This window comes from Chlorocebus sabaeus, chromosome 19 (genome assembly GCF_047675955.1).
Source record: "Chlorocebus sabaeus isolate Y175 chromosome 19, mChlSab1.0.hap1, whole genome shotgun sequence".
Lineage (NCBI taxonomy): Eukaryota > Metazoa > Chordata > Mammalia > Primates > Cercopithecidae > Chlorocebus > Chlorocebus sabaeus.
This window is the reverse complement of record NC_132922.1, coordinates 30,274,268-30,292,645: the sequence shown is the minus strand read 5'-3', so window position 1 is coordinate 30,292,645 and position 18,378 is coordinate 30,274,268. Positions and strand designations below refer to the sequence as shown.

Below are 18,378 nucleotides of genomic sequence, written 5' to 3'. Positions count from 1 at the left end.
CAGCTGTCCTGCACCTCCCACCCTCCCTACATTCCCTTTGCTGGGCCCTGGTAGCACACAGAATACAGCAGCAGCTCTGTCCCTGCCCTCTGGCCTCACTTCCTGGGGTGGGAGTGGAGGTGGTGGGAGGGTGGGGAGGGACAGCTGTTATCAGTGCTGTGAGAGGACGGCCTGAGCGCAGCAGCAGCAGGGCGGGGAGGGTGCTGAGGAACGCTTCAGTAAGAAGTGACCTCTGGCCGGGCGCGGTGGCTCAAGCCTGTAATCCCAGCACTTTGGGAGGCCGAGACGGGCGGATCACGAGGTCAGGAGATCGAGACCATCCTGGCTAACATGGTGAAACTCCGTCTCTACTAAAAAATACAAAAAACTAGCCGGGCGAGGTGGTGGGCGCCTGTAGTCCCACCTACTTGGGAGGCTGAGGCAGGAGAATGGCGTGAACCCGGGAGGCGGAGCTTGCAGTGAGCTGAGATCCGGCCACTGCGCTCCAGCCTGGGCGACAGAGCGAGACTCCGTCTCAAAAAAAAAAAAAAAAAAAAAAAAAAAGAAGTGACCTCTAAGCTGACCCTTGCAAATTTCTGAAGTTCGACAAGCAGAAAAAGATGGGGATGGAGGTTCCTGGTGCAGGGAGCAGCATATGCAAAGGTCAGAGCATGCAAAAGAACTAACAGGCCCAGAGTGAGAGGGTGACCTGGCTCTGCGAAGTTCCCCAGGCCCTCCTGAAAAGCTGTCCCCTGCCACCTTCCCCAGTGCAGTGAGGAAAACACAAGTCCTGGAGTCAGGCGTGTTTCCCAGTCCATGAAAGGGGGGCGATGCTGGAACCCCCTAGGGAGGCAGGGAGGATAAATGCCCACAAGGGGCCCAACCCAGTGCATGGCCCGTGGCGCGTGCAGTTTATCCTCTCAGGCGAGGAGCCTCAGCTCAGGCGAGCCACGGTTTCCACGGCAACCAACAACACCGGGTTGCCGGGGGGACCGCCGCTGGGGAGCTCGTCGCTAATTGGCGGGGCCGACGCCAGTCGATGGACGCCACATTCGATTGGTCAGCGCAGCCGCAGACTCCGCCCACATCCCCGGGCCGCGCTCTAGGTGAGGCGCCAAGCGGTCTTCGCCTGAGGGTCTGAGGCTGCAAAAGGGGCTTAACCTGCGAAAGGGGCTTAACCATGAATGGTTCCTGCGAGAGGTCTGGGGAGGATGAAGAGCAGGAGGAAGAGGCGACGGCGGCCTGTGGACGTCTTGCAGGGGTCCCCCAGGCCAAGCAGGGTCCCGAGGCCGATTCGGACTCCGACCTGGAGACGCAAGGTGCTCAGGGCAGGGGCCAGGCCCGTCTCCTCCCTTTGGAGGCTTCTCCCACAGGGGTTGTGGAAGGTGGGTTTGGGGCCGAGGAGGCAGGAGACCCCTGTTCAGCAGGGCGCGTAGCCCTCTGCGGGGCGTCTCCAGCCCCTCGCCCTCCCCTCGGCGCTCCTGGCGGCATCAGTAACTTTACCATGAGAAGGCGCTTCCAGAAGGAGGTTAAAATGCAAAAATCCCGCCAGACAGTGCACCAAGGGCTGTCCCGGCCTGAAATGCAATCAGACCTGGGTTTTCCCAATCCATAGGTAAAACTAAGCTAATGGATGTATAGAATTTAGAACTACTTCTGTTTTTTCCCTGGGAAAATATTCACAAAACACTTGTGGTCTGCAATCAGGTTAAAAGACACAGCGTGCAATTTGGCATCAGACAGGCAGAGGCCTGACTCTGGCAGGATTGGCTACCACTAGCTGTGGTACTTTATTTATGTATTTATTTATTAGAGCCAGTGTCTTGCTCTGTCACCCAGATTTCAGTGCAGTGGCAGGATCTGCACTCCAGTGAGCCTCCTGCCTCAGCCTCCTGAGTCGCTGAGACTACAGGGAGCCACCACATCTGGCTAATTTAAATAATTTTTTATCTCACTATGTTGCCCAGGTTGTCCGGCTTGCTTTTGACAGCTGTATGACTTTAAGGAAAAGATTTGCGTTGCCTTAGCCTCGATGTTCCCATCTGTCATATGGAGGCAGTGGTCCCAAGGAGTGTAGGGAGCAGTGCTTCTAGAGGCAAACAATAGGCCAGTTAGTGATGCAGGGCAGGGGAGAAGGCAGGTGGCTATAGCCATGCAGGGGTTCACATTCATCCTGCTGTCTCCTACCAAGCACCCATGGGCTTGGAGAACTGGTCGGGGACACCCTCTACCTGAGGTCCTGCTGGATCTATAGCGTTGTGCCCATCTTCTGCTTTCTGTGCCAAGGGAGCGCCCCAGAGCTGAACCTGCCGCATGGTGGCCTGGGGGCCCAGGTACCAATGAAAGGACACTGGGTCCAGGCTTACAGGGAGAGGCCCCTGGAGACAACAGCCATGGGAGTGCCCCTGAGTCTGTCCCCTACACTTGCCAGCTTCTGCCTGTGCCAGTCATGCCCTACCCTCCACATCTGGGAGACAGATGGGATTGAGGCTATGACAGATGGCATTAAGGGTTGGGGAGCCTGCAAGCTTCTAACCCGCTGGGGGCGCTGGGAGAGGTGGGAGTGGGGGGAGACCTAGGCGGGGCCTAAAAGAAGTAGATGTCCCTTAAGCAGGTGGGAAGCAGGGTACCTTCCAGGTCAGGGACGTGGAGTGGGCTGAGCCCTGGAGCATGAGCCAGGATAGTGGCCAGTGTGTTTGCTCTGTCTGTCCCAGGGTGCCGGGCTCTGGCTTCCTCATTGAACTCCAATCCATATGTCAAGTAGCTGAAACTTTGGGACAATGGGCTCTATGGGGCAGGTACAGAGGCCCTGGCAGGTGCCCTGAGCAAAAGCAGCAGCATCTGTGGTAGGTGCTGGGCCTGGGGCAGGTGGGCAGGCGTCAGTCCTCCCTTTCCTCAGGGATGTGCCTCCACCCCCGAAAGCTGGGCCATGTCACCTGGGGCCTGCTGGTGTTGCTGGTGGATAGAGGAGGGGCCTCATCACAGGAGGGGGCATGTGGGGTGGAGTTAGACCCTCCGCTGTGCAGTCAATGCTGGATACAAGTCCCTTCCTCACCCACCCCACCCCACCACTCTCCTTCCTTGCTGGCTGGCACCCATTCTCCTGCCCTGCACTGCACATAAGAGACTCCCAGTGCCTGAATGCAGGGTGGAAAGTCCCGCAACACAGAGAGTTGCGGACTGGGAAGTTCAAGAAAGGGGTGGGCAAGGTGTGAGTTCATTGGAGCTGAATCCAAATGCTGGCTCTGCCACTGAGAAAACAGGGTGACTTATGAAAGCAGCTCAATTTCCAATCTGTGAAATGGCCCCCACAAGACCTCATAAGCTTGGGGCTGTGGTGAGCATGAAGTGAAATGCGCTCCTGAAGTGGTCAGCAGAGTGTGTGACCCATGTAAGTGCTCCATGCATGGCCACCTGGGCTATTATTGCCAATCCTGGCGATGGGGCTGTAAGAGCTTCTGAAGTGGGTGGTGATATCACTGCCAGATACAGTCATTGACAGGGTGGCTGTCCCCCACCACAGCAGTCTCTACAGTACCAGGAGGTAGGCAGTTTTAACCACTTGACACAGAAGTTCATGGGCACACAGGGAGAGGGAGGTCAGGGCAGAGGGGACCCAGCCATTGGGAGCCAGAGCCACCATCCAACCCCGGGACAGTTCCCCTATAAGGCCCCTTCTGCCTCAGACCTGGAGGTTTGGGGGATGGCAGAAGAGGGAGGTCGGAGGAGGTGCCTGGCTTTGTGTCCCACTGACTGAGAAGTGGTTCCGTCCCCCAGCTGTGGACCTGTCGGAGAACCAGCTGGGAGTGGCAGGAGCCCAGGCCCTCTGTGCTGCTTTCACCATCAACCGGGCTGTGCAGAAGATACAGCTGTCAGGGAATGGCCTGGAGGAGCAGGCGGCCCAGTACCTTGCTGAACTCCTGCTGGCCCACACAGACCTGAAGTCCCTGGACCTGAGCTATAACCAGCTGAATGAGCAAGCAGGTAACGCCTGCCCAGGGCACCATGGACCATAAAAGCTCAGCTTCCTGGGGCAGGGGTAGGTGGGGGTTGGCAGGACCTCACTGCACATTGCCGGGGAGCATGTGCTCTGGCTCCTGCTCCCCACACCCCACCTTGCCCCACTCCTCTTCCCCTCCAGCCACACAGAACTCTTCATTCCTTCCCCAGATATCTCATTGCCCACTGCTGTATGTGCTGTGCACTGACTTAGCCATCAGGGATCCACCTTGAACTAAACCAAGTTCCTGGCCTCAAGGAACAATGTTGACAACATCATTCTCAGAAGAAACAAATAGTTTCTGCTTCTGGAGAAGAATGGGGACCCCCTGCTTTAAAGAGGTGGCTGGGGAGGCCTCTGTGAGGTGACATTTAAGCTGAAATGTGCAGAGTGGGAAGGAGTCAGCCTTGGCAAGATCAGAGGGAGAGCATTTCAAGCAGAGGAACCGTGAGCATGCGGGCCTGTTCCCCAGACTGGCAGACAGCAGTGTGACTAGGCTAGGGAGCCAGGGAAGCGTGGTCAGGCTGTGGGGTGGAGAGGGCAGAGGGGGCTGCAGGGCTACAGGCTGTGGCAAAAAGGGTGAAGATTTTGTTCCAGGTGAGATAGAAGACATGGTTGGGATTCCTTGATCTCATCACTCTCATGCTCCTGAGTGTTTGCTTTGCCAGGAATATGCACTTCCACCTGCCTCTCCTCAAATGGTCCAATAATAGTAAGGATCACCTGGGACCCTGGGTTAGGCATGCAGATGCTGACCCTGGACCTGCTGAACCAAACTCTTAGGAGAATGCCCGTGAATCTGCATTTTAATGGATGCCCCAGGAGAACTCTCTTTTCTGCAGTGTTTCAGAATCTCTGATCTGGCTCAAGCAGCTTAGAGGGAGTGGGATGGCACCAGACTTGGCCTTTGAGAATTAGCCCTGGCATGTAACTGCCAGAGAACCAAGTTGCCTTCTAAAAAAATTACTACTGGGAGTCAGTGAAATTAAAAGACAGGCTTATTTCAGACTTTGACAAACTGAATATAGGTGTCTCTTTGGACCTGCACAGTAAAAGGGCAAGTGCCAGAGAGGCAGCCAGGATGGAGGGCCTGGAAGCTAAGGTGCTATGAAGGCTTCACAAACAGACACATGTACATGAGGGAGGTGGGTGGGGACCGGAAATGGACAGGCCCAGCAAGGCCATTTTTTTTTCTCCAGAAGGAGATCTGTGGGAGGGCCCGACTCCCTTGAGAGGTGAAGGAGCTTGGGTCTCTGCCTCCCCACTTGATCTGTGGCAATGATAGCACCTATAACATAGGACCACTACAAGGGTCACACAGAACAAGCATTGGCAGTTGCAGGAGTGTGTAGAAGAAAGAATCTTCCTACCCTTGAGCTGTTCAGCAAAAACAGGGCCTCCCTACAAAGTGGGGGATTACTGTCTGACCCTGCCAGCCTTAGAAGTGTCTGAATAGAGAAAAGCACATGTATTTGAGTACCTGTATTATCAAATTCGGTGCTGGGCACTGAGTCTAGTTCTCAGGTACAGAGGGGGCAATGCCCTGAGTCCTTGCTTCTGTGCAGGGAGCTCTCCATGGTGCTAAACAAAAGTGTCTGTAGCCACGGGTGCCAGTCCAGCAGGCTGGCTGAGCGCTCTGGTTAATCCATCCATTTTTATTCTGTGTATTTCTTCAAACCAGCCTTCCTAGACCTATGCTAGGTGCTGGGATCATGGAGAGAGGTCAACTTCAGATCTCCAAGGGACTCTCAGACTGGTAGGAAAGACCCACTAGGCAGAGAGAGGTCTAATGGCCAGAGCCGTGGAAGGACATGGGGCTCAAGGCCGTCCAGTAAGCTCAGCCAGGCAGGCAAGGCTTCCTGATGCTATGAACCCAGATTAGAAGGATGAGGAGGCTCATGCCTGTAATCTCAGCACTTAAGAAGACCAAGGCGGGAGGATCACTTCAGCCATGGAGTTTGAGACCAGCCTGGGCAACGTAGCAAGAAGACCTTGTCTCTACTAAAAAACGACAACAACAAAAAAATTGCTGGGCACGGTGGCACATGCCTGTAGTCCTAGCTACTCAGGAGGCTGAGGCAGGTGGATTGCTTGACTCCAGGAAGTCAAGGCTGCAGTGAGCTATGATTGCACCACTGCACTCCAACCTGGGGGACACAATGAGACCCTGTCTAAAAAAAAAAAAGAAAGAAGGATTAGGAGAATGAGGAGCTGTTAGCCATGTGCAGAAGGGGCTTTTAATTGGCGGACAGTCCGCAGACATGCCGGTGCTGGTGCTTTCGCAAATTGAAAAGAGGTCAAGGCCAGGCGCGGTGGCTCACGCCTGTAATTCCAACACTCTGGGAGGCCAAGGTGGGTGGATCAGCTGGGGTCGGGAGTTGGAGACCAGCCTTCCCAACCTGGTGAAACCCTGTCTCGACTAAAAATACAAAAATTAGCTGGGCGTGGTGGCGGGTGCCTGTAATCGCAGGTACTAGGGAGGGTGAGGCAGGGGAATCACTTGAACCCAGGAGGCAGAGGTTGCAGTGAGCCGAGATCGTGCCATTGCACTCCAGCCTGGGTGACAGAATGAGACTCTGTCTCAAAAAAAAAAAAAAAAAAAAAGGCGTGGTGGTGCATGCTTTGTAGGCCCAGCCTGCAAGGGATGCTGAGGCAGGAGGATCATTTGAGTCTGGGAGTTTGAGCCCAGCCTGAGCAACACAGTGAGATCCTATTAAAAAAAAAAAAAGAAAAAAAAAAAAGGAAGAATCAGTTCCAAAGTCCTCCAAAATGAGTATTGAGTCCCAGTTTGGCTCTTCCCTGAGCAGGGATGTGCCTCTCCCTTTCTGGTGGCCAGAAACTCACTCCTCACTAAGAAAGTGGAAAAAGGAAAAACAGCTCGGAGCACTTTGAGCTATGTGGGGTATACGGAATTTATCAGGCCCAGAGTCATGAATATGAGACTTCAGGCAGGTCACAGTGGCTCACGCCTGTAATTCCAGACTCAGGAGGCCAAAGTGGGAGGATTACTTTAGTCCAGAGGTTCAAGACCAGACTGGGCAACATCGGAGACCCTCGTCTCTTCAAAAACTTAAAAAAAAAAAAATAGCTGGGCATGGTGGCACATACCTGTGGTCCTGAGCCCAGGAGGTTCAGCCTGTAGTGAGCTATGACAATGCCAATGCATTCCAGCTTGGGGGACAGAGCCAGACCCTGTTTCAAAATAAGAAGAAGACAAAGATTAAAATGAATATGGGACTTCAGTAACACACTTCGTACCAATGCCCAGGGGCCAGCTGTTTAAAGGCATTTTGTTCCTGACTAGCTTAATGTGTTATCTTCACGTTCCTGGAATTTGTGATGCAAAGAATAATGTATGGACAATCAATAGCTTATGCTATTTTAATACAGATTCTTGTGGCAAGGGAAGCTGAAGTGATAGGATTGCTTGAGGCCAGGAGTTGAAGACCAGCCTCAGTGAGACCCATCTTAATTTTTTTAAAAAGAGCAATTTTTGGTAAACCACTTAGGAACTGCCTCTTCTTTTCATTTAAAAACACCATCTCTGGCCAGATGTGGTGGTTCACGACTATAATCCCAGCACTTTGGGAGGCTGAAGCAAGCATATTGCCTGAGTCCAGGAGTACAAGACCAGCCTGGGCAGCATGGCGAAACCCTGTGTCTACAAAAAAAAAAAAAATACAAAAAATTAGCTAGGCATGGTGGCATGTGCCTGTAGTCCCAGTTATTTGGGAGGCTGAGGTGGGAGGATCGCCTAAGCCTGAGGAGGTTTGAGGCTGCAGTGAGCTGTGATCTCATCACTGCACTCCAGCCTGGGCAACAGAGTGAGACCCTGTCTCAAAAAAAAATAACAAAACAGCATGTTGTAACTGCTGTTAATTAGACTGTAGATTTAAGGCAACTTTAATCTATGCTCCAGGGTTTCAGTTCTCAAATATGGCAATAATAAACCTTTTTTTTTTTTTTTTTTTGAGACAGTCTCTCACTCTGTCACCCAGGCTAGAGTGCATTCCGGGTTCAAGCAATTCTTTTGCCTCAGCCTCCCAAGTAGCTGGGACTATAGGTGTGCACCACCATGCCGGCTGATTTTGTGTCGCTGTGTTGGCCAGGCTGGTCTCAAACTCCTGACCTCAAGTGATCCATCTGCCTTGGCCTCCCAAAGTGCTAGCATTACAGGTGTGAACCACTGCGGCCAGTCAGATTTCTAACTTCTAACCTTTAATGTAGCTTCAGGTAGGAAAGACGTATGTACCTGTAGAATTACCCAGGTTGGGCAGGGGGTGCAAGAGCTTATTTCCCTTCATTGGGAACTGTTCGTGCTGACATTTATACCAGAGCTGACTTTAACTTCCTAGAACCTTAAATTGCATTTTTGGTTTGGTTATCACACAGAGACATTTTTCTTTTTTCTTTTTTTTTTTTTTTTTTTGACAGAGTCTCTCTCTGTTGCCAGGCTGGAGTGCAGTTGCGCCATCTCACCGCAATCTCTGCCTCCCAGGCTCAAGTGATTCCCCTGCCTCAACCTCCTGAGTAGCTGGGATTACAGGCGCACACCACCATGCCCAGCTAATTTTTTGTATTTTAGTAGAGACAGGGTTTCCCTATGTTGGCCTCTCGATCTTCTGACTTCGTGATCCTCCCACCTCAGCCTCCCATAGTGCTGGGATTATAGGCGTGAGCCACCAGGCCCGGCCCCCACACAGAGACATTTTCTACCAGACACTGCCACTGTTGACCTACAACATGTAGCTCATGTACTTTGAACAGCATGTACTTTGTAGAAGTGAACAGTTCTAGAACGTGTCCACCTTGGTGTACAGTAGGCCTTAAAGCCTCACAGCACATGTGTTCTCTTTGTAGATGAAGTGTACACAGGGACCTACAGGGAGCTCTTCCACCCAGAGCAGCTGATCACTGAGAAGGAAGATGCAGCCAGTAATTACTCCAGAGGCCATTACACCATCGGCAAGGAGACCTGGTCCTGGACCGGATCCGCAAACTGGTAAGAAGAGAAGGCTTCATGTGGACATTGTCCTACACGGGAGAACAGGCCTTGGATGGTGAAGGGAAGGTCATTTTCGCAACACTTAGAGTAGCACCTTGAGTCCGACTGAGTCTGCAATGTCTTACTATGAAGTGTGCATAGTGATTTGTGCATAGATCTGTGTTGTCTGCTTTTCTTTGCTTCAAAGTGTGATGCGTGTTCCTTATGGATGGTCTGAATCCATATCAACGCTCAGAGGCAAAGAGAAGTGACCCTGGCTTGGTGGAGGTTGGTGGTGTGGCTCCCACGGGCATTGGCTCACGTTGTCTGGTTTCTCTCAGGCGGATCTGTGCACGGGACTGCAGGGCTTCCTCATCTTCCACAGCTTTGGGGGCGGCAATGGCTCTGGGTTCATGTCTCTGCTCATGGAGTGGCTCTCGGTGGACTACGGGAAGAAGTCCAAGCTAGAGTTTGCCATTTCCCCAGCCCCCCAGGACTCCACAGCCATGATGGAGCCCTACAGCTCCATCCTGACCACCTACATGACCCTGGAACATTCTGACTGTGCCTTCATGGTCGACGGCAAAGCCACCTATGACATGTCGGTGCAATCTGGACATCGAGTGTCCCACATACACCAACTTCAGTCATCTGGGCAGATTGTGTCCTCCATCACGGCCTCCTTGTGATTCGATGGGGACCTGAATGTGGATCTGACAGAATTCCAAACCAACCTGGTGCTGTACCCCCATATCCACCTCCCCCTGGCCACCTACGCCCTGGTCATCTCAGCCAAGAAGGCCTACCACGAGCAGCTGTCCGTGGTCGAGATTGCCAATGCTTGCTTCAAGCCAGCCAATCAGATGGTCGCTGTGACCCTCGCCACGGCAAGTACATGGCCTGCTGCATGTTGTACAGGGGGGATGTGGTCTCCAAAGATGTCAGTGCGGCTGTCGCCACCATTGAGAGCAAGTGCACCAACCAGTTTGTGGGTTGGTGTCCGACTGGATGTAAGGTAGGACTGGGTGAGGTGGAGTCCTTGTGCCGTCAGGAAGCAGCAGACCTGCAGAATAATGCTGCCCGTGAAGGCCCGCATCCTTTGTGGAGACAACCCCTTTTCATGTCAGCTAGGTTGCAAGGAGAATAATTTTAGTAATTTATTTCCTACCGCCTTATACTTTACCAAATACTTTATGTTCCCTTATATGTTACCGCCACCCTTTAAAGTTCATGGGGCAATATTACCAGCATCTTACACTTTAGAAAACAGAGACTGAGGCCGGGCATGGTGGCTCACGCCTATAACCCCAGCACTTTGGGAGGCCGAGGCCTGCGGCTCACGAGGTCAGGAGATTGAGACCATCCTGGCTAACACGGTGAAACACCATCCCTACTAAAAATACAAAAAATTAGCGGGGCATGGTGACGGGCGCCTGTGGTCCCAGCTACTCAGGAGGCTAAAGCAGGAGAATGGCATGAACCTGGGAGGTGGAGCTTGCAGTGAGCCAAGATCACGCCACTGCGCTCCAGCTTGGGCAACAGAGCGAGACTCCATCTCAAAAAAAAAAAAAAAAAAAAAAAAGAAAGAAAGAAAACAAAGGCTGAGATAGCTTTAGGTGTCTGAAGCCTCATAGGCAGCAAGTGATGCAGAGAGAAATCAGAGATGATCTGGCTGCAGGTCCTGGTCTGTCCTCCACATTACTCCACTGCTTACTTTAGTAATTTATCAGGTTCTATGGTATCATTTTTTGTGTTTTAAACAGTGGTTTTTACACTTTACATCATCTTGGTCACCTGTTGTCACTGAAGTTTGCACAACACTATGTTTCTGTGAAGATTTTTAAATACATTGTGCAGTGTTTACTGTGAAGACCAAAGGCAAGTCTTTGCCCTTTCTCCAAACCAAGCAGAGACCTCTGCCTCACACACAATCAGACTGATGATTTGGTGCTCCTTTAGCTATGCTTACAGTCCATTGTCTACCAAGAGAAAAGTACCATGTATTTGGAAGGCAAATAACAGAATGTCAGGCTCAAAGATCTGTTGTGATGATTAGGCTAAATGCCTCACCACACCTGTGTTGGTCAACTTTGTGCCCTATGGTTAGTTAAGAGCCCTTGTCTACAGTGGTTTCCACATTAGGCAAAGCTATAGATCCCACATTTGTAAGTGTCAATGAGTTCTAAAGGTGTTGGAGGAGTTGCAAGTTCCAGGATCATTCTAGATTGAAATGATATGAGAAAGTCACAGGTATGTGTCTTCCTTTTCCCATGTGGAATGGCCATAGCTTGCCTCTGAACACACACAACTTCTTTTTTTTTCTTTTTTTTTTTTTTTTTTTTTTTTTTTTTTTTGAGATGGAGTCTCGCTCTGTCGCCCAGGCTGGAGTGCAGTGGCCGGATCTCTGCTCACTGCAAGCTCCGCCTCCCGGGTTCACGCCATTCTCCTGCCTCAGCCTCCCGAGTAGCTGGGACTACAGGCGCCCGCCACCTCGCCCGGCTAGTTTTTTGTATTTTTTTAGTAGAGACGGGGTTTCACCGTGTTAGCCAGGATGGTCTCGATCTCCTGACCTCGTGATCCGCCCGTCTCGGCCTCCCAAAGTGCTGGGATTACAGGCTTGAGCCACCGCGCCCGGCCTCACACACAACTTCTTGAATCTGTCTGGCCCTCTGTCAGCCACTTTACAACACCTTGACACAGATCATCTCTATTTTTCATCTCACATTGATGCAAATCATCTTTAAGTTGACAGATTTAAAGTGATTCATAGAACAGGGTAAAATCGGCCAGGCTCAGTGACACATGCCTGTAATCCCAGCACTTTGAGAAGCCAAGGTGGGAAGATCGCTTGAACCCAGGAGTTCAAGACCATCCTGGGCAACATAGTGAGACCCTGTCTCTACAAAAGATATAAAAATTATCCGGGTATGGTTGTGCATGCCTGCAGTCACAGCTAATGGGGAGGCAGAGGTGGGAGGATCGCTTGAGACAGGGAGGCAGAGGTTGCAATGAGCCAAGATCATACCACTGCACTCCAACCTGGGCAACAAAATGTGACTGTCTCCAAAAAAAAAAAAAAAAAAGGAAAAAGAAAGGTAAAATCTACAAGTTACACCAGCCTGGAATGTTCATTACATGTTACATAGGAGGATTACAGACCTTGGATATTAGATGTTACAGGTAGGAAGTGAAACCTTCCATTCTGTGTCTAATTACTAAGCCTCTCGACTTGAGTAGAGGAATTTTTCTTTCAATTGGTGTTACATTTGGAAGGTGAAGACATCCTTAGCTGGCAGGCACTGTGGGAGATGTTGTGCTCTGCAGAGGTTTCCTGTTGCAGCTAAGTCTTGTGAGACAGTAGTCTGTGGGGAGATAAAGTCACAGCCTCTCCTGTCCTCCCAGAAGATAGTCCAGTTCCAGATGGACCTTGTTGAATTCTCTTTGCTCTAAGTTCCTTTTTGTCAGTCTTAGTGCGATTTACCATACATTCTTTTTTGTTTGTTTGTTTGCTTTGAGATGGAGTTTCACTCTTGTCACCCAGGCTGGAGTGCAGTGATGTGATCTCGGCTCACTGCAACCTCTGCCTCCGCGGTTCAAGCAATTCTCCTGCCTCAGCCTCCTGAGTAGCTGGGATTACAGGCGCCTCACCACCACATCCGGCTAATTTTTTTTTTTTTTTTTTTTTTTTTTTTTCTGAGACGGAGTCTCGCTCTGTCGCCCAGGCTGGAGTGCAGTTGCGCAAACTCGGCTCACTGCAAGCTCTGCCTCCTGGGTTCACGCCATTCTCCTGCCTCAGCCTCCCGAGTAGCTGGGACTACAGGCACCCGCCATCACGCCCGGCTAATTTTTTTTATTTTTATTTTTTGTATTTTTTAGTAGAGCCAGGGTTTCACCATGTTAGCCAGGATGGTCTTGTCTCCTGACCTTGTGATCTGCCCACCTCGGCCTCCCAAAGTACTGGGATTACAGACATGAGCCACCACGCCTGGCCAATTTTTTGTATTTTTAGTAGAGATGGGGTTTCGCCATGTTGGGCAGGCTGGTCTTGAACTCCTGACCTCAGGTGATCCACCTGCCTTGGCCTCCCAAAGTGCTGGGATTACAGGTGTGAGCCACTGCACCCGGCCAACCGTATGTTCTTTAACAACCATTTGCTGCTGCTTTTTTTTTTTTTTTTTTTTTTTTGAGATGGAGTCTCGCTCTGTCACCCAGGCTGGAGTACAACAGAACACACTGCAACCTCCGCCTCCCAGGGTCAAGCAATTCTGTCTCGGCCTCTCGAGTAGCTGGAATTACAGGCATGCACCACCATGCCTGGCTAATTTTTGTATTTTTAGTAGAGACAGGGTTTCACCATGTTGGCCAAGCTGGTCTCGAGCTCCTGAACTCAAGTGAGCCACCTGCCTTGGCCTCCCAAAGTGCTGGAATTACAGGCGTGAGTTGCTGCACCCAGCCTCGGATACGCTATTTTCAAAGAGTCTTTTCCATGCTTAAAAACATTTGGGGACTGGGCACAGTGCCTCATTGCCTATAATCCCAACACTCTGGGAGGCTGAGGTCAGTGGATTACCTGAGCTCAGGAGTTCAAGACCAGCCTAGGCAACATGGTGAAACCTCATCTCTACCAAAAATACAATTAGTCGGGCATGATGCCACGCACCTGTAGCTACTTGGAAGTCTGAGGTAGGACGATCACTTGAGCCTAGGAGGCAGAAGTTGCAGTGAGCCAAGATCGCACCACTGCACTCCAGCTTGGGTGACCAAGTGAGGCCCTTTCTCACCAAAAAAAAAAAAAAAAAAAAAAAAAAAAGCTTGAGTCCAGGAGTTCAGGATCAGCCAGGGGAACATGGTGAAACTCCATCTCTACACAAAATACAAAAAATTAGCCGGGTGTGATGGCACACACCTATAGTTCTAGCTACTTGGGAGGCTGAGGTGGGAGGATCACCTGAGCCTGGGAGGCAGATGTTGCAGTAAGCTATGATTGTCCCACTGTACTCCAGCCTGGGTGACAAAACAAGACCCTTAGGAAAAAAAAAAAAAAAAATTGGGTTTTTTATTATAAAAGTACTTATGTTGGCCAGGCATAGTGTCTCACACTTGTAATCTGTGGGGTGGATGGCTTGAGCCCAGGACTTTGAGACCAGCCTGGGCAACACGGCAAAACCCTGTCTCTACAAAAAATAAAAAATTAGCTGGGCATGGTGGCACATTTCCTGTAGTGCTAGCTACTCAGGAAGCTGAGAGGAGGAGGACTGTTCAAGCCTGGGAGGTTGAGGCTGCAGTGAACCAAGATGGCACCACTGTCCTTCACTCTAACCTGGCAACATAGCAAGACCCTATCTCAAAAAAAAAAAAAAACTGGGTGCGGTCGGTGACTCACGCCTATAATCCCAGCATTTTGGGAGGCCGAGGTGGGTGGATCACCTGAGGTCAGGAGTTCGAGACCAGCCTGGCCAACATGGTGAAACCCTGTCTCTACTAAAAATACAAAAATTAGCCAGGTGTGATGGTGGTTGCCTGTAAGTCCAGCTACTCTGGAGGCTGAGGCAGGATAATCACTTGAACCCAGGTGGAGGCTGCAGTGAGCTGAGATTGTGCCACTGCACTCCAGCCTGAGTGACAGAGCAAGATTCCATCTCAAAAAAAAGCAAAAAACAAAAAACAAAAAAACCCCACAAAACTTGATATGGGCTGGGTGCGGTGACTCACACCTTTAATCCCAGCACTTTGGAAAGCTGATGCAGGCGATCACTTGAGGCGGGAAAATCGCTTGAACTCGGGAGGCAGAGGTTGCAGTGAGCCGAGATCACACCACTGCACTCAAGCCTGGGTGACAGAGTGAGACCCTGTCTCAAAAACAACAAAAAACAAACCAAAAAAAAACTGGTATGTGGCAAAATACTAAAAGAATGCAGAAGACTGAAAAGCTGAAGTCCTCCTCTTCCCCAAGGCTGCTTCTGTCCTCTGAAAAACGTTCTGTACATATTCAAGGCATAGTAATCTCTCGTTATACAGGTGATGTTGGCAGTGGCCAACAGACATGTATGTCCCTTTCCTGCAGGTGACAGGCCCAATCACTGCACATAGGTGGTCACAGAAAACAGAAAGCTGGCAGCACTCCCACTTGGAAGGGCTGATTGCCTTGGCCTTAGAGTTGTGGGAGAACACTCCCTGATCAGGGTACAAACCCTTCTCTCTGCCCCTTCCAACTCCTGTGGAGCCTGTCTGTGTCTAGCTGCTGCTAACTGCTAAGCGTTTGTTAGGGCAGGGTAGGGTCACCGCCTCGGCAGGCGTTTGTCCTCCTCCGGCATGATGCTACCCTAGCCGCCCAAGGCTCTAGCCTGTGTATGTTATTACATAGATCTTTTTGCACATAAATACAGACTTCAACTCACTTTTTTTTTTATATATAAAGTATACAATATACCTTGGATGTATTTATATCCCAAGACAGGGTTCTCATTCTTGTTCATGTGTTTTACTGTATGGGTAATATGGGATATATATACACACACACACACACACATATATATGTGTGTATATATATATATTTTTTTCCGAGACAGAGTCTCACTCTGTAGCCCAGGCTGGAGTGCAGTGGCAAAATCTTGGCTCACTGAAATCTCCGTCTTCCGGGCTCCATCTTACATGCCTGTAATCCCAGCTACTCAGGACGCTGAGGTAGGAGAATCGCTTGAACCTGGGAGACAGAGGTTGCAGTGAGCGGCGATTGCACCACTGCACTCCAGCCTGGGCAACAGTGCTAGACCCTGTCTTAACAACAGCAGCAGCAAAACAAAAAAAAAAGGAGGAAGAAGAAGAAAAAAAGAAAAAGGAAGTCATCAAAGGATATTGTCGATACAGATAATGCCAAAAATTCTTTTTTTTTTTTTTTTTTGAGACGGAGTCTTGCTCTGTCGCCAAGGCTGGAGTGCAGTGGCGCGATCTTGGCTCACTGCAAGCTCCGCCCCCCGGGTTTACGCCATTCTCTTGCCTCAGCCTCCCGAGTTGCTGGGACTACAGGCGCCCGCCACCTCGCCCAGCTAGTCCTTTGTATTTTTTAATAGAGACGGGGTCTCACCGGATTAGCCAGGATGGTCTCGATCTCCTGACCTCGTGATCCGCCCACCTCGGCCTCCCAAAGTGCTGGGATTACAGGCTTGAGCTACCGCGCCCGGCCACCAAAAATTCTTAAAACACAGTGTTGGAACTGGTTCACAGCTCTAATTTTTAATGAGCTACCATTTCTGAGGCCAATATAAACTTCATTCTATGCTGCCCATCTCTGACAGGTGGGCATTAACTACCAGCCCCCCACGGTAGTCCCTGTGGGAGACCTGGCCAAGGTGCAGTGGGCGATGTGCATGCTGAGCAACACCATAGCCATCACGGAGGCCTGGGCCTGCCTGGATCATAAGTTCGGCCAAGTGCGCCTTAGTGCACTGGTAGATGGGGGAAGGCATGGCAGAGGGGGAATTCTCCGAGGCCCGCGAGGATCTGGCAGTTCTGGAAAAGGATTATGAAGAGGTGGGCATGGATTCCATGGAAGCTGAGGCTGAAGAAGGCGAAGAATAGTGAGGGGAGGGTGCGGCAGGCAACCATCCCTCTGTATTCCCCACCATAACGTTAGAAAAGCTAATTATCTATTAAAATTTCTGTATTGCTAATTAGCCGGGCGTGGTGGCGGGCGCCTGTGGTCCCAGGTACTCGGGAGGCTGAGGCAGGAGAATGGCGTGAACCCGGAAGGCAGAGCTTGCAGTGAGCCGAGATCGCCCCACTGCACTCCAGCCTGGGTGACAGAGCGAGACTCGTCTCAATAAATAAATAAATAAATAAAATTTCTGTATTGCGATATTGTCTTTCTCCTGTGTTGTACTTTGAGATTCCTCCTCCAGATAACCTTCCTTTTCCAAGTGCATTTCTACGGGAAAAAACATCGATTTGTTTCATTTTTTTTTTGAAACGAAGTCTCAACGGAGTGGTGCCCGCCACCACGCCCTGCTAATTTTTGTATTTTTAGTAGAGACGAGGTTTCACCGTGTTAGCCAGGATGGTCTGGATCTCCTGACCTGGTGATCCACCCGCCTCGGCCTCCCAAAGGGCTGGGATTACAGGCGTGAGCCACGGCGCACGGCCAATTTGTTTTCTTGAAGAAATTAAGCATGTCAGTATGTTTAGTAATTGCATTACTTCCCTAATGCTGGCTTCAAAACACTAACTGAGGGAATTAGGACAAAATGCTTTACTTTTTTTTTTGTTTTGTTTTTTTTTTTTTTGAGCCGGAGTCTCACTCTGTGGCCCAGGCTGGAGTGCAGTGGCATGATCTCCGCTCACTGCAGCCTCTGCCTCCCGGGTTCAAGCGATTCTCCTGCCTCAGCCTCCAGACTAGCTGGGACTACAGGCGAGCACCACCACACCCAGCTTTTTTTTTTTTTTTTTTAGTAGATTCAGGGTTTCACCATGTTGGCAGGATGGTCTCCATTTCCTGACCTTGCGATCCGCCCGCCTTGGCCTCCCAAAGTGCTGGGATTACTTACAGGCGTTGAGCTACCGCGCCCGGCCTATTTTTGCATTTAAACCTTCTGAAGCCCTTGAATGGAGCGGCTATTTTCACTGAGTCTTATGGGAGGAGATGAGGGCTCAAGTTAGGCAGCCCAGGCCGGGCGCGGTGGCTCAAGCCTGTAATCCCAGCACTTTGGGAGGCCGAGACGGGCGGATCACGAGGTCAGGAGATCGAGACCATCCTGGCTAACACGGTGAAACCCCGTCTCTACTAAAAATACAAAAAAAAAACTAGCCGGGCGAGGTGGCGGGCGCCTGTAGTCCCAGCTACTCCGGAGGCTGAGGCAGGAGAATGGCGTAAACCCGGGAGGCGGAGCTTGCAGTGAGCTGAGATCCGGCCACTGCAGTCCAGCCCGGGCTACAGAGCAAGACTCCGTCTCAAAAAAAAAAAAAAAAAAAAAAAAGTTAGGCAGCCCGCCGGGTCATGTGTCCACGGGCTTCGCAGGCGCAGTTCCCGACGGTGCCTGTCATACTGGCATCCTCAGCTTTTCCCCGACTCCGTCACGCCCCTGCAGAAGCTGGTTACAATGGAACCTCCTGCCCAGCACACGTCCCAAGTGTACTCAGGGGCATACCCTGCCCTCTCTCAAGTCCACCTCCCCGGTATGAGAGTGAGTGCGGGCTCTGGTTTTTGTCGGGTTCTTCTGTGCAACCGTGCCAGGCCCCGTTTTCTTTCGTCAGTCAGAGGTCTTCCGGAAGCGAGCTGGACAGGCAGCTCCCAGGACAAGGCAGCTTTCCGCTCCCGGGCCGACCCGTACACTGGGGCCGCTCCATCGTGCCGGGGTGTTTACGGAGAAGAGTGAGGCCTGAACCCATGAAAGACAAGCCCACATGGGCGACAACACTGGTA

General features: G+C 51.1%; 1 long non-coding RNA gene and 1 pseudogene across 1 annotated transcript; one reads left to right on the top strand and one right to left on the bottom strand.

Annotated features, from left to right (window-relative positions):
- Window positions 1–129: 129 nt before the first annotated feature.
- LOC140709139 (tubulin alpha-3 chain-like) lies at window positions 130–16,541 on the top strand (annotated as a pseudogene).
- Window positions 1,210–9,853, bottom strand: LOC140709140 (uncharacterized). Its single transcript, XR_012089531.1, has 4 exons — window positions 9,770–9,853; window positions 9,286–9,408; window positions 7,088–7,171; window positions 1,210–1,556 (listed from the first exon to the last, which is right to left on the bottom strand). It is a non-coding gene; the product is annotated as an uncharacterized lncRNA (long non-coding RNA).
- Window positions 16,542–18,378: the final 1,837 nt, after the last annotated feature.